The 13,854-nt window shown below is 47.0% G+C and overlaps 1 protein-coding gene across 2 annotated transcripts in view; it reads left to right on the top strand.

Annotated features, from left to right (window-relative positions):
* The first annotated feature begins 11,648 nt into the window (after positions 1-11,648).
* The window catches only part of TRRAP (transformation/transcription domain associated protein), a 157,018-nt gene continuing 154,812 nt past the window's right edge, over positions 11,649-13,854 (top strand). For both annotated transcript variants that reach the window (XM_066576375.1, XM_066576374.1), the window contains exon 1: positions 11,649-11,735. The gene's annotated coding sequence lies outside the window, so the exon portion shown is untranslated. The remainder of the gene's footprint in view (positions 11,736-13,854) is intronic.

Raw genomic sequence — 13,854 nt, 5'->3', positions numbered from 1 at the left:
ATGTTGAGAAGGCCAAACTTTTAAATTCCTATTTTGTATCTATTTTCTCTCAGAAAGTACATGGAACATCAACTGATCTTCCCTGTGCTATTGGACCAGAGAGATGGTGAGGGAACACATAGCTAACTTAAATGAATTCAAGTCTCAAGATCCAGATGAATTACATCCTAGGATACTAAAGGAAACAGCGGAGGTAAATGCTGAACCACTCGCCATAATCTTTGAAAATTCCTGGAGAACAGGAGAAGCCCCAGAAGATTGAAGATGGGCAAATGTTGTCCCTAACTTCAAAAAAGGGAAGAAGGTGGATCCAGGAAACTACAGGTCTGTGAGCCTGACTTCTATACCGGGAAAGATCTTTGAACAAATTAATAAACAGCATGTATGCAAGTACTTGGATGAGAATGGAGTAATTAGCCAGAGCCAGCATGGGTTTGTAACAAACAAAGGGAAATGTGGTGGATATAGTATATCTTGACTTTAGTAAAACATTTGACAAAGTATCTCATACCATACTTATTGAAAAAATGACCAAATATGGGATTGACAAGGCAACTGTTAGGTGGATTCACAACTGGCTGAGTGATCGTACTCAGAGAGTGGTCATAAATGCCTGCACATCTAAGTGGAAGAATATATCAAGTGGGGTACCACAAGGCTCTGTCCTAGGCCCTGTGTTGTTCAACATTTTTATAAATGATCTGGAGGATGGAATTGAGGGGAAACTGATCAAATTTGTTGACGACACAAAGCTAGGAGGGATAGCTAAAACTAGGGAAGAGAGAGAGTATTCAAAAAGATCTAAAAAATCTTGCACAATGGGCAGCAACCAACCGAATGGTATTTAACAAGGAGAAATGCAAAGTCCTACATCTGGGCAAGAAAAATGAAAAAAAAAAAAAAAACACATACATAATGGGAGGAATTGGGCTAAGCAGCACATGTGAAAAAGACATACTAGTAGATCATAGACTGAACATGAGTCAACAATGTGATGCAGCAGCCAAAAAGGCAAACACAATTCTGGGATGTATTAAGAGAAGCATAGAGTCTAGATCACGTGAGGTAATTATCCCCCTCTACTCTTCTTTAGTCAGACCTCATCTGGAATACTGTGTCCAGTTCTGGGCACCCCATTTTAAAAAAGACATAGACAAACTGTAACAAGTTCAGAGAAGAGTTACCAAGTTGGTAAGCTGTCTGCAAATCATGTCCTGGAATGTAATGCAGTTAATCCGCAGCACTCTTTTAAGGTTCGTAAGCCAAACAAGCGACCCTCTAGGTCCTTAATGCACGTCACATAAGGGAGTCTGAGCCATGGACCCACATGTACAATCCACCATTATCCAAAGGAAGTGACAGCATATCAGGCATATAAGTTCCATTGATCGTTTTATTCCTCCATAGTTCGCAACGTTTTGAGCCTCTTGGGGTCTTTGTCAAGCACTATACAGCACAGCTTCAGAACGGTTAAAGGGTCTAGGAATGTTTAGCTTGCAAAAAAGAAGGCTGAGAGGAGACTTAATAGCTGTCTACAAATATCTGAAGGACTGTCACAGTGCAGAGGGATCAGCCCTATTCTCATTTGCACAAGGAAAGACTAGAAGCAATGGGATGAAACTAAAAGGGTGGAGACACAGATTAGATATTAGAAAAAACTTTCTGACAGTGAGGGTGATCAATGAGTGGAACAGGTTACCACGGGAGGCGGTGAGTTCTCCTTCAATGGAAGTGTTCAAACAAAGGCTGGACAAATATCTGTCTGGGATGATTTAGTGAATCCTGCACGGAGCAGGGGGTTGGACCAGATGACCCTGAAGGTCCCTTCCAACTCTACCATTCTATAATTCTATGAGGTGAGAGGAAGCGCCACATAGTATGAAATCAGCTGTGGATATGCAGCTGATTTTCAGTTAAAATTCGCACCAATGGTATAGAGTTTGACTTTTTTTGGACGCAGAAATGGTACAGATTTTGGCACGGAAATTTCTGCTGTGGAGATTCCACCACATGTAAACATACCTTAAGTCAGCTTGAGGCATGCTGCCATGTGCAAAGGGGCCTCAATAGTAATAGTGTCCCTTTTATCTGCCCCAGTAATAATAGTGACCCCCCCCCACAGTGGCTTCAGTACTAATAGTGACCCCCACAGTGGTCCCAATAGTAATAGTGATCACCAGGGGCGTACCTAAAGTCCCAGGGGCCCGGGTGCCAAAGTTCAGCTTGAATTTTGTCTCGGATGCTCCGACTGGAGGTTCCAAAACAGACATGCAACCCTCCTTATGTTTTTTTTTCATTTTAGCTGCTGAATGGCTGCTGCGATGAGGCTCCCACCCGGTAATGGTGTCGTTCAGTTTTTAGAAATGATGCACATAATTGCATTTCAAATCGATTTTATTGATTGCCATATATAAAGTAATGACGTATGATAATAAATAGAGATGAGCGAACGCGTTCGTCCGAGCTTGATATTCGTGCGAATATTAGGGTGTTCGGGATGTTCGTTATTCGTAACGAACACCATGCGGTGTTCTGGTTAATTTAACTTTCTTCCCTGAGACGTTAGCGCTTTTTTTTGGCCAATATAAAGACAGGGAAGGCATTACAACTTCCCCCTGCAACGTTTAAGCCCTATACCACCCCCCTGCTGTGAGTGGCTGGGGAGATAAGGTGTCACCCGAGTATTGAAATCTGCCCCTCCCGCGGCTCGCTATGGATGCATTCTGACATGAGTTTAGGGAAAGCGCTATCGTGTTGGAGCTGCTATAGGGAGAGTGTTAGGAGTATTTTAGGTGTCAAGAACCCCAACGGTCCTTCTTAGGGCCATAAATCTTCTCTATATGCGCTCAATGGGGCCGGCGGCAGCAGCGCTGACCCCATTGAGAACATATAGAAGAGAAATCCTTCTTCTCTGGCACAGCTGTAACAGCTGTAGCAGAGAAGAACGATGTTTGCCCATTGAATTCAATGGAGCCAGCAATACAGCATGTTCCACTGAATGCAATGGGCTGCCGGCGATCGCAGGATGAATGGTCGGAAAGGGGTTAAATATATAACCCCTTTCCTGCAATTCATCCAGAAATGTGTTACACTAAAAATATATACCGGCGTATAAGGCGACCGGGCGTATAAGACGACCCCCCAACTGTCACCTTATACGCCGGTAATACAGTGGAGCAAAGAATAAAAAGCATTACTCACTTTTTCAGATGATCTGCGGCGCTCCTGCAGGCTGTCGCTCCCTCCTAATCCACGGCAGAGTATTCCTTTCTGCACGAAAGGCTTTAAATCCCTGCCTCCAGAAACACATGTGCCTTCAGCCAATCACAGCCAATGACAATGATGTCATTGAATGGCTGTGATTGGCTGTGTTTCTGGAGGCGGGGATTTCAAGCCAATCACAGCCATTCAATGACATCATTGTCATTGGCTGTGATTGGCTGTGTTTCCGGAGGCGGGGATTTCAAGCCTTTCGTGCAGAAAGGAATACTCTGCCGTGGATTAGGAGGGAGCGACAGCCTGCAGGAGCGCCGCAGATCATCTGAAAAAGTGAGTAATGCTTTTTATTCTTTGCTCCACTGTATTACCGGTGTATAAGGTGACAGTTGGGGGGTCGTCTTATACGCCCGGTCGCCTTATACGCCGGTATATATTTTTAGTGTAACACATTTCTGGATGAATTGCAGGAAAGGGGTTATATATTTAACCCCTTTCCGACCATTCATCCTGCGATCGCGGGCAGCCCATTGCACTCAGTGGAACCTGTTGTTTTGCTGGCTCCATTGAATTCAATGGGCAAACATCGTTCTTCTCTGCTACAGCTGTTACAGCTGTGGCAGAGGAGAACGATCTTTATGCTGACAGTGGGGGGGGGGGGCACTCTTGCCGCTATTGTGGCTTAATAGTGGGACCTGTGAACTTGAGATGCAGCCCACCATGTAGCCCCTCGCCTGCCCTATCCGTCACTGTGTCATTCCCATCACTTTCCTGAATTGCCCAGATTTTCACACATGAAAACCTTAGCGAGCATCGGCGAAATACAAAAATGTTCTGGTCGCCCATTGACTTCAATGGGGTTCGTTGTTCGAAACGAACCCTCGAGCATCACGGGAAGTTCGTTCCGAATAACGAACACCCGAACATTTTGGTGTTCGCTCATCTCTAATAATAAACCCTCGCAGGGGTGTAGCGGCACCACCAGTAGTACAGCATGCTGTGCTATCTCATCCAGGATTTAGTCATGCTGGATCTGTGTCAGAGGCTCTGAATGAAGTTCGACGCATTTGTGAACCTGGTCTATCATGGTTTCAAAGGACAGAATGCTGTAGTTGACGATCACAGTTAAAAAAAAATATGCAATATATTTTGTTGATTACCTCATCAAAAATTAAATGAAAAGTTGTATGAAGCCCAAAACGGTACCAATAAAAACTACAGATCAACCCACAACATACAAACACACAACTCCATCAACAGAAAAGCACAGAAGTAACAGGTGACAGAATGCAGAAACAAACCATTTATTTTTTCCAAGTATTGAAGCCTGTCCCTATTCTCTGGCCTACAGAGCGACTATACGATGTGCGCCCTTTTATGCGGGATCCATAGATGCCTTTATAACTTTGCCGCATGGCTCCACTGTCTAGATATCAGTCTTGAGATTTATCCTGCGCCACATGCAAATCAGCTTTGAACTGCAGCGTCCGAGGAGCAGGCCCACAGCCGAGGAGATGGTGGGGCAGATAAAGATCTCCGTCACGGGTGGCTCTACCATCTCCTCCCCTGGGCGTAGCTCGGGACCCGTCCAAGTTACTGCTGGAGAAGGTCACAGGGAAAGAGTAACTAACAGTTACTCTAAAGTTCGGTGTCACTCGTAACGCCACCATTCCGTCCTCTGCGGTGAATCCTGAAGTCGTAATGAATAGTCCACACACAGGGATAACTTTCTGGACAAACTGGGAATGGTTGGTAATGTCCATTTACTTAACTCCAATAAAATAACAGCAGTTCGGCACAAACTACACTTCTTGCAGGTAGTGTGACAGGGAGGATTCTTGGGGTAATCCAGACAATCCACAGTCCTAGTTATCTGTGTGATCCTGCTCCCGGCAACTGTCTTCCTCTCCTACTCTCTACTGGTCAACACTTACACTTCAGGTGCTTTCCTTCTCTCTCTGTGTTTTAGAGATGTCACCAGCATATCCTGGATAGGGTAGGCCCAGGCCAAGCTGAAGAATATCTCTCAGCTTCTTCCATTCTTCCCCACACAGACTGATGAAGGTCTGTAGGGTTCACTCTCTCGCAGACTTAGAATCTCTAGACTGACTCGCATTGCATCCTTACCAACACATATATAAACTACAGCCACATGGCATACAGCATGATACATTTCTTAGACATAACCCAGACATTTACCCATTCAGTGCTGCAAAGGTGCAATACACATCACAAATGCACACTACATATAAGACACTGACAATACAACTGCACAAGACAAATGTTTAACATAACGGAGGGGCCCTGCTAACTCTGGGCCACTACAGTACCATCCAATGGCGCCTACGCTGCTTGCGGTCTGGACTCTCTATTGTTTGAAAAACCCCATTAAATACTTAGTGATATCTGGCGACATTGTCATCATCAGTGCGGCGCAAGCAGCGAAGATGGAATAAATGACTACTTCAGCGGGGAAAGCTGCAAACGTCACTGGAATGGGGCGGTTCTTCAAACGATAGGGGAGGGAAAGAGCCCAGAACGGAGATAGCGATGGCCGCCATTAGACAGTTCAAAGCTAATTTGCATGTGGTGCGGGATAAATCTAAAGGCTAGTATCTGGAACGTGGAGCCATGTGACCAAGTTATGAGGGTATCTATGGATCCCGCATAACACCGCACATCATAGAGTCTGTCTGTAGGCCAGAAACTTCCTTTAACCCCTTTGTGACCGCCCCATAGACTTTTTACATCTAACTTTAGTGGGCTTTAATCCCCAGGGCCGTAAAAACACGCTTGCTCTGGGGATTAAAGCCCTGCAGGCTGTGGACGTGACAGCTCCATGCTGTCGGTTACCTGAGGTTGTGCACACGGACCAGGGAGGAGAACTGAGAGGTCTCCGCTGTGGGCCTATCTGATAGATAGGCTCACCTCAGAGAATCGCGGCAAATCGCAACATGCCGCGATGTGAATCCCATGAGCGGAGAATCACTATGATTCTCCACTTGTGGACAGTGGGCTGCGCTTTCCATAGTTAAGTCAATGGAAAGCGGTCACTGCGTTACCCGCGGTCGGATTATCGCCGCAAATAACGCAGTGACATATCGCCCGTGGACAGGAGCTTCTTAAGGGCTAATGCCCACGGACGGATTACTGCCGCAGTTCATGCGGCGTAAATCTGTTGCAGAAAAATGCTACTATTGGCTTCTATTGAACCTAATAGATCAGTGCCCACAAGCGTGATTCTGCCGCCGATTTAGGGCTCCTGTCCACGGGCGTAGGGATATCCCGCAGTAGATCGCCGGGGACCAGAGCAGGGGCTGACGGCTCTCCGCGCTGAGACTATTTGACAAATAGGCTCGCCGTGGAGAATCGCGGCAAATCGCAGCATACTGCGATTTAAATCCTGCAAGCGGAGAATCGCTATGATTCTCCGCCCATGGACAGCGGGGCTGCACTTTCCATAGTAGTCTATGAAAAGTGTTCACTGCGTTCCCCTGTATCTGGCACCCTGTTACCATGACAACCCAGTGACACAGAGGGAGCGTAAATCCGTGGCGGAAAAATGCTGCTATTGGGTTCTATTGAAGAGAATAGCTCAGTGCCCACAAGCGTGATTCTGCCACGGATTTAGGGCGCCTGTTCTTGGGCGTAGCGATATCCCATGGCAGATCGTCGCTGCGGGAGCCGCCGCCGGGGAGCAGGGCAGGAGCTGATGGCTCTCCGGGCTGAACCTATCTGACAGAGAGGCTCACCATGGAGAATTGTGGCAAATTGTAGCATGCTGCGATTTAAATCCCCCAAGTGGAGAATCACTGTGATTCTCTGCCCATGGACAGCAGGGCTGCGCTTTCCATAGTAGCCTATGGAAAGTGTTCACTGCGTTCCCCTGTATCTGGTGTCCTGTTGCCATGACAACCCAGCGACACAGAGGGAGCTCCCTCCCTCTGTGAAGCCTTTCCAATCCTCCCTCTGTGAAGTCTCTTCACCGAGCTGCTGGTCTCTGTAGCTCCCCGAAGGTGGCTGAACGTGTGTATAAAAGCGACCAATCAGCAGCTAGCACAGAGCTCTGGGTACAGCAGTGAGGGTGTGGATGTGGCTGCTGATAAGAAGCTCTGGGTGTTCCCTTCACCTCAGCCCGTCTCCACCCATCAGCCTGGTGGTGACAAGATACAAGAATACTAGTTGACACAGTGATTCCACATCCACAGTCGTTAGATAAAGTAAACAGATGAAAATATACAGCTTATCAAAAATGTGTACAGTTTGTTTGCATATATTTGACATATTGCAGTTGAAAATGTGAAAAAATGGTAATTTTTTTCAAAATGTTCCCAATTTTGGCGCTTTTAATAAATATACAGAAATTCTATTGGTCTATTTTTACCACCTAAATGAAGTACAACATGTGGCTAAAAACAATGTCAGAATCACTTGGTTATGCAGAACCTTTACGGAGTTATTCTATGTTAAAGTGACACATGTCAGTTTTCCAACATTTGGCTGGGTCATCAAGGCGTAAACAGGCTTGGTCACTAAGGGGTTAAAACTATACAAGTTTGATATCATCCACATAGTGAATGCCGTAAAAAAAAAAATCTACCCCCCAAAAATGGCACAATTGAATTTTGAGTTTTTAAATACATTATATGGTACATTAAAAAATACAGTTTGTCCTGCAAAAAAAACAACAAAAAACAACAACTCCTCATACGGATATTGAAGGAAAAATAGTCAAGTGTTGCAGCATCCCGTAGGGTGACCCCAGGCACAGGGCATATGTTGAGGAGCGGGGAGGTTAAGTTGCTGGCTTGTGGCACTTACCACGCTTCCTCCCGGAGGGACGCACGAAGCCATGGCCAGGGCAGCGCTGGGCCTCTTCCAGACACCCCTAGGAGAGGTATGCCGAATAAAAGGTAGAACAGGGATAGCAGTTGTCACAAGTGACGCCACCGTTCCGATACACACCATAATGACCATCGGCGAAGAATAAATGAGCCGCAGACAGATATAACATACCTCAGGTCCCTAGGAACGGTCAGGGCCTGGAACAACTTTATCACTTCTCTGGTGACGTCCATTCAGAAGAGGCACCTACCCCATGATTACATCACTGGGCATACCTTATAATATAGATGTCATTACTTATAGATTGTGATTCCGTGGGCGGTGTCTGGAATCTGATGCCATGTTCACACTTCTCACATGTACTGGGCTGTGACGGTTATAATGTATACACTTAATTCGTTTTTCTTTATTTGTCTGTTGGCATAGCAATGGCGGACAGTGGCTCTAAGAAGTCCAGGATGAGACCCTATTGCACCAATAAGTTACCATCCAAGTGGCGTCTGATTGAGGATCCTCCTGCGCCGTGCTGGCACCACAATCCTCTCCAAGACGCATTGTGCCGTACACACCCTCCAGCGAGGACAGACAAAAAAAGACTTCTTCAGAAGGTCAGTACTGAAATACAGGACTACAGGGTGCATTGTATGCTGTATCCACAGCGTTTTCTTACATGCCCTTCTCAGAAGCCGCTCTGGCTCCGATCCTAGCTCCAAAGTTTTTTTCTGACTGTTGAACTATAGTGCAAAGACATAACTGTTCATACTGAACTCTACAGATGAATGCACCATTTTAACTTTGCTTCAAACATTTCTTTGTAGATGAAAGCTGGAGTTTATTATAAACCACCACGTGTAGTCTTCTCCTGTATCTGCCATCTACTACATGGGCAAATTGAGAAGTAAGAAAAGGAACCAACACCATCTCCTTCCAGAGGAACCATAAAGGTGCTGGACAAGCTGTCTACTGCAGACAAAGATGATGACTCAGCCATGGATAGAAATATGGATCTATTTTCCAGGCGATGGAGACTTTGTGTTTTCAAGATCCTTAATATTATATTGCAGTTGAAAATGTGAAAAAATGATAATTTTTTTCAAAATGTTCCCAATTTTGGCGCTTTTAATAAATATACAGAAATTCTGTTGGTCTATTTTTACCACCTAAATGAAGTACAATATGTGGCTAAAAAACAATGTCAGAATCACTTGGATATGCAAAACCTTTACGGAGTTATTCTATGTTATAGTGACACATGTCAGTTTTCCAAAATTTGGCTGGGTCATTAAGGTGTAAACAGGCTTGGTCACTAAGGGGTTAAAACTATACAAGTTTGATATCATCCACATAGTGAATGCCGTAAAAAAAAAATCTACCCCCCAAAAATGGCACAATTGAATTTTCCCATCTCACCTCCTTAGAATTTTTTAAAGTTTTTCAATACATTATATGGTACATTAAAAAATACAGTTTGTCCTGCAGAAAAACAAAACAAAACAACAACTCCTCATACGGATATTGAAGGAAAAATAGCCAAGTGTTGCAGCATCCCGTAGGGTGACCCCAGGCACAGGGCATATGTTGAGGAGCGGGGAGGTTAAGATGCTGGCTGGTGGCACTTGCCACGCTCCCTCCCGGAGGGACGCACGAAGCCACGGCCAGGGCAGCACTGGGCCTCTTCCAGACACCCCTAGGAGAGGTATGCCGAATAAACGGTAGAACAGGGATAGCAGTTGTCACAGGTGACGCCACCGTTCCGATACACACCATAATGACCATCAGCGGAGAATAAATGAGCCGCAGACAGATATAACATACCTCAGGTCCCTAGGAACGGTCAGGGCCTGGAACAGCTTTACTTAAACAAACTCCAGCAGTACAAGACAAAGTAGACAATCTTCCAAGTGCAGCCACTTAGACAGACTTGAATAGGAGTACCTCCACACAGCGATCCCAGGCTTCAGGACGCCCATGTGTGAATTGAAGAAGAGTACCTCCACCCAGCGGTCCCAGACTTCAGAACGCTTGAGTGTGAACTATTGATGAGAGTACCTCTCCACTGGGCCTTGGGGAAAACTCCACTTACTTCTCTCTCATGCTCTCTCTCCAATTGGGGCTCACTCCTCTCTCATTCTAGATCAGGCAATCCAGGGAAGCTCTCCTCCTCTTCCATTCACTACATAGGTTAAAGGTACCGCCATGTAGCTGGCACTCTTTATTAGGAACCCAAAAAACATGGACTCCTTTCCCACTCTCACACACTCACATTTATAGCCTCACTTAGGCCTCATGTCCACGGGGAAAATCAGGCCGGCTACGGATTCTCCATGGAGAATCCGCAGCGGGCCCCTCCTGCCCCGCGGACATGAGGGATGAAAATAGCAATTACTCACCTCTCACACGCTCCGGATCTTCCCTTCTTCGCGGCTTCATCTTCTCTCCATCGCGGCAGGATCTTCTTTCTTTGGCTCGGCGGATGTGCACGGCACGTCGGTTGCGTGCCGCGCGCATGCGCCGGCCCGAAAAAAAAAGGTCCGGCCGCGACAGAGAGAAGATGAAGCTGCGAAGAAGGGAAGATCCGGAGCAGGTGAGTATTTTCTGATTTTGGTCTCCCGCGGATCCGGACGGCTTCCATAGGCTTCAATAGAAGCCCGCGGGAGCCGTCCCCGCGGGAGACCCACACCTAAATGGAGCATGGTCCGGATTTTTTCATGCTCCATTTTTAAAAAAATCACTTTTATTGACCTTCCGCGGGTATTTATCTACCCGCGGGTGGTCAATGCATCCCTATGGGGTGCGGATCCGTGTGCGGGTGATCCGCTGCGGATTTAAAATAATCTTTTGCCTGTGGACATGAGTCCTTAGACTACTGACAGGACATAGATTGATACATTCACAGGTAATCTGCAGGCTTTTGCAAACACTTAACCCATTACACGCTGCAGCTGTGCAATACACGTAACAGAATGACTAGACTGATTTGCACAGAGCATCCACATAAGACATGACATGTATGATATAATGGAGGGGGCCAGGAATGCTTATACTGGGTGACTACAGTGTCTTGGAAGATGAGGTTGAAACAATGAAAATTGCCCCAATTGTGTGGTGTATTTCCCAATGTATATGCCAAAAATAAGATTAAAACTGAGGCATAATGAAATTATTTTATTGCCTATACTTTTGCACTATTAATTATCTGATTATGACTAAAACCCGAGAAATCTTTACGAACTACTTCTAGAAACACAGCACTAATCAGCTCAACCAAGCTTTACTAAGGACTCAATGAACCAATGAGTTGAAAGAACGTATGATCACGCTGCCGTCGCATGCTGATGACGTCTGAAGACCATCTAAAGATATGGTCTTTTTGTAAATGTCCTTCCGCTCTACAATATAGTCCCTATCGTTACAGATCGCTATACCATAGCAGTTCCTTGTACCGGAAATGGACATGCTGATGATTTTCCTGCACGGCCGCAACTATTCCGTAATTATAATGTATCGGGTTGGAAGGTTTTAGTCGGAATGTACAGAAGGCCTCGTCGCTCGCGCAAAGGCTGCTGGGACGGGATGCTGGCCGTGTGCTGAGCGGGAGACGGCGGATGCAGCCGGTGTTCGGGGCTGGTGCTGGGGCAGTATGCCGGGCTGGTAACGACGGGGAGATCGTCAGGGTAAGATGTGATCGTGGAGGCTGCTGGAGGGCTACATGATGGGTATATATGTGCTGAGCAAGGGGGTAGGCCTGAACTCTGCCCATTACTGGGGGGCTGCGGGTATAACACTCCTGGGTTGTTGCCCTACAGGGCAGCATAAGGTATACAGCACTCCAATCAGATCTCAGGCTACAGCTGCAGATCACTGGGGGCTGCTGTTGAAGTCAGTGGGGTTGCAAAAATCCATTTTGCAACCCGTGAGTCACAATCGCAGCAACTTGCAACCCCATTGACTTCAATGGGAGTCTGAGGTTGCAGGGCTACACTGTAATCTGTGATTGCATGTCCAAAATCACCAAAGATCTGAGTGCTGTTCCCCTTATGGCAGGCGTAATCAGGCACATATTGATGGAGAGGAGTGGTGTGCAAGTAAAAGTAATGCATCCGTCGGAACCTACGGTCAGACGATCGGCATAAAATACCAAAAAAGCAAGCAGCACTTTTTCTTCCGCCCGGAATCCGGGCAGCTGAGCGGAAAGCGTCCGGAGCCGTTCGGCCACGGGGATTCCCCTTTACTGCTCCCCAAACTGAGCAGGAAAGTGGAACCCCCCCCAACGCAGGTGTGAAAGCACCATAATTTGCACCAATAGAATTTTCTGGCTACTTGTGAGGAGTTTGAGCAGTTAGCTATGCGGATGTCTTTTTATTGGTAGTACATGGCACATTAGGCCGGGCTCACATCTACATCGCCGCTTGTGTTCAGAGCCTCCGGCATAAAGTCCCCATGCGGTGTTTCATCTGGGAAAATGCTGGTCAGATGACGGATTCCGTTAGTCAGTGCAGTCGGATGAGCGCCATTCAGATCCAGCAAGTCCGGTTTCCTTGTGGGACTAGAGATGAACTGCGGTAATATACAAAGGTGCAGACGTGAATGCGCCCTTAAGGCCTTTTCACACGGGCTACAAAATCATGGCTACAAATCGCATGTGTGTGAAGCCCATGGTCTCCAACGGGTTCTTTTAGGCTACGAAACATCGATCATGTGAAAGAACCCGTTGGAAACCATGGGCTTCACATACATGTGTTTTGTATACCGTGTGAATGAGGCCTTAAGGGGTTGTACCATAATTACATGGTATCCCAATCCACAGCATAGGGGATCACTTGCTGATAGGTGGGGGTCTTACTGCTGAGACATCCACCAATCTTGAGAACGTGACGTAAGTGCCTTTTCTTGCAGTGACCTCACTGAATAGAGCATAGACTGAGCATAGTTGGAACGATGCTCATTTCAATGGTGCTGGCAGAAACGCCACTGTGTGTATCTACATGTGTTGGCAGAAGATAATGTTTAAAAACATATTAGTTAGGCCGCCTGCAGACGGGTGGGTCGGATCCGGCGGCGAGGATTCTCGCCGCGGGACCCGACCCGAGAGCCTGCAGAGAGCGGCGCGTACTTGCCCGCGGCTCCGGCTGTTCGATGTGCCGGCTGCCAGGCCGCTGGCGCATGCGCAGACCGGAGCCGGCGGCAGGTGAGTGGCGTTTCTGTGCGGGGCTCAGAAATAGGACATGCCGCGGTTTGTTTGCTGCACGAGATTTTGTGCGGCCAAACCTTGGCTGTCTGCATAGGATTGCGTTTGTTAACGCAATCCTATGCAGGCTTGCAGCGGCGTAAACCCCGCGGGAAATCCCGCTGCGGAATGTCCGCTCGTGTGCAGGCGGCCTTAGGCTGCCTTGAATAAGTGCACAAAAAAAGACGCATGCGCACCAAATACAAGAACAGTAAAAATGCTGCGCATTTCATGGACCAAAATTGCGCATGAGTCCTAATAATAAAGTGCATACTCCTCATGATAGGCCATGATCTGCTAAAACTACAACCACCATCATGCTCTGACAAAGGCCAGGCTCACATGAAAGGGTCGGATTCTGCATGCGGGAGGCCTGCATCGGTTTCGGTCTGTGACCCCCGCGTACCTGATTAAGTTGCCATGCATGACTGGTTTCAGACGGCTGTGTGCATGCTCTCCCATTCGTCGCTGGAAGAGAACATGCACGCGTATCGTTTAGATGGAGTTTGGTCTCTTAAGGAGAGCACCCAAAAAGTGTGCGGAGACGCCTAGGGGGTGTGTGGGTC

Source organism: Eleutherodactylus coqui, chromosome 8 (assembly GCF_035609145.1).
Source record: "Eleutherodactylus coqui strain aEleCoq1 chromosome 8, aEleCoq1.hap1, whole genome shotgun sequence".
In the NCBI taxonomy this organism is placed as follows: Eukaryota; Metazoa; Chordata; class Amphibia; order Anura; family Eleutherodactylidae; genus Eleutherodactylus; species Eleutherodactylus coqui.
Note: the sequence above shows the minus strand (reverse complement) of the source record. Positions and strands in the feature narration are given on the sequence as shown.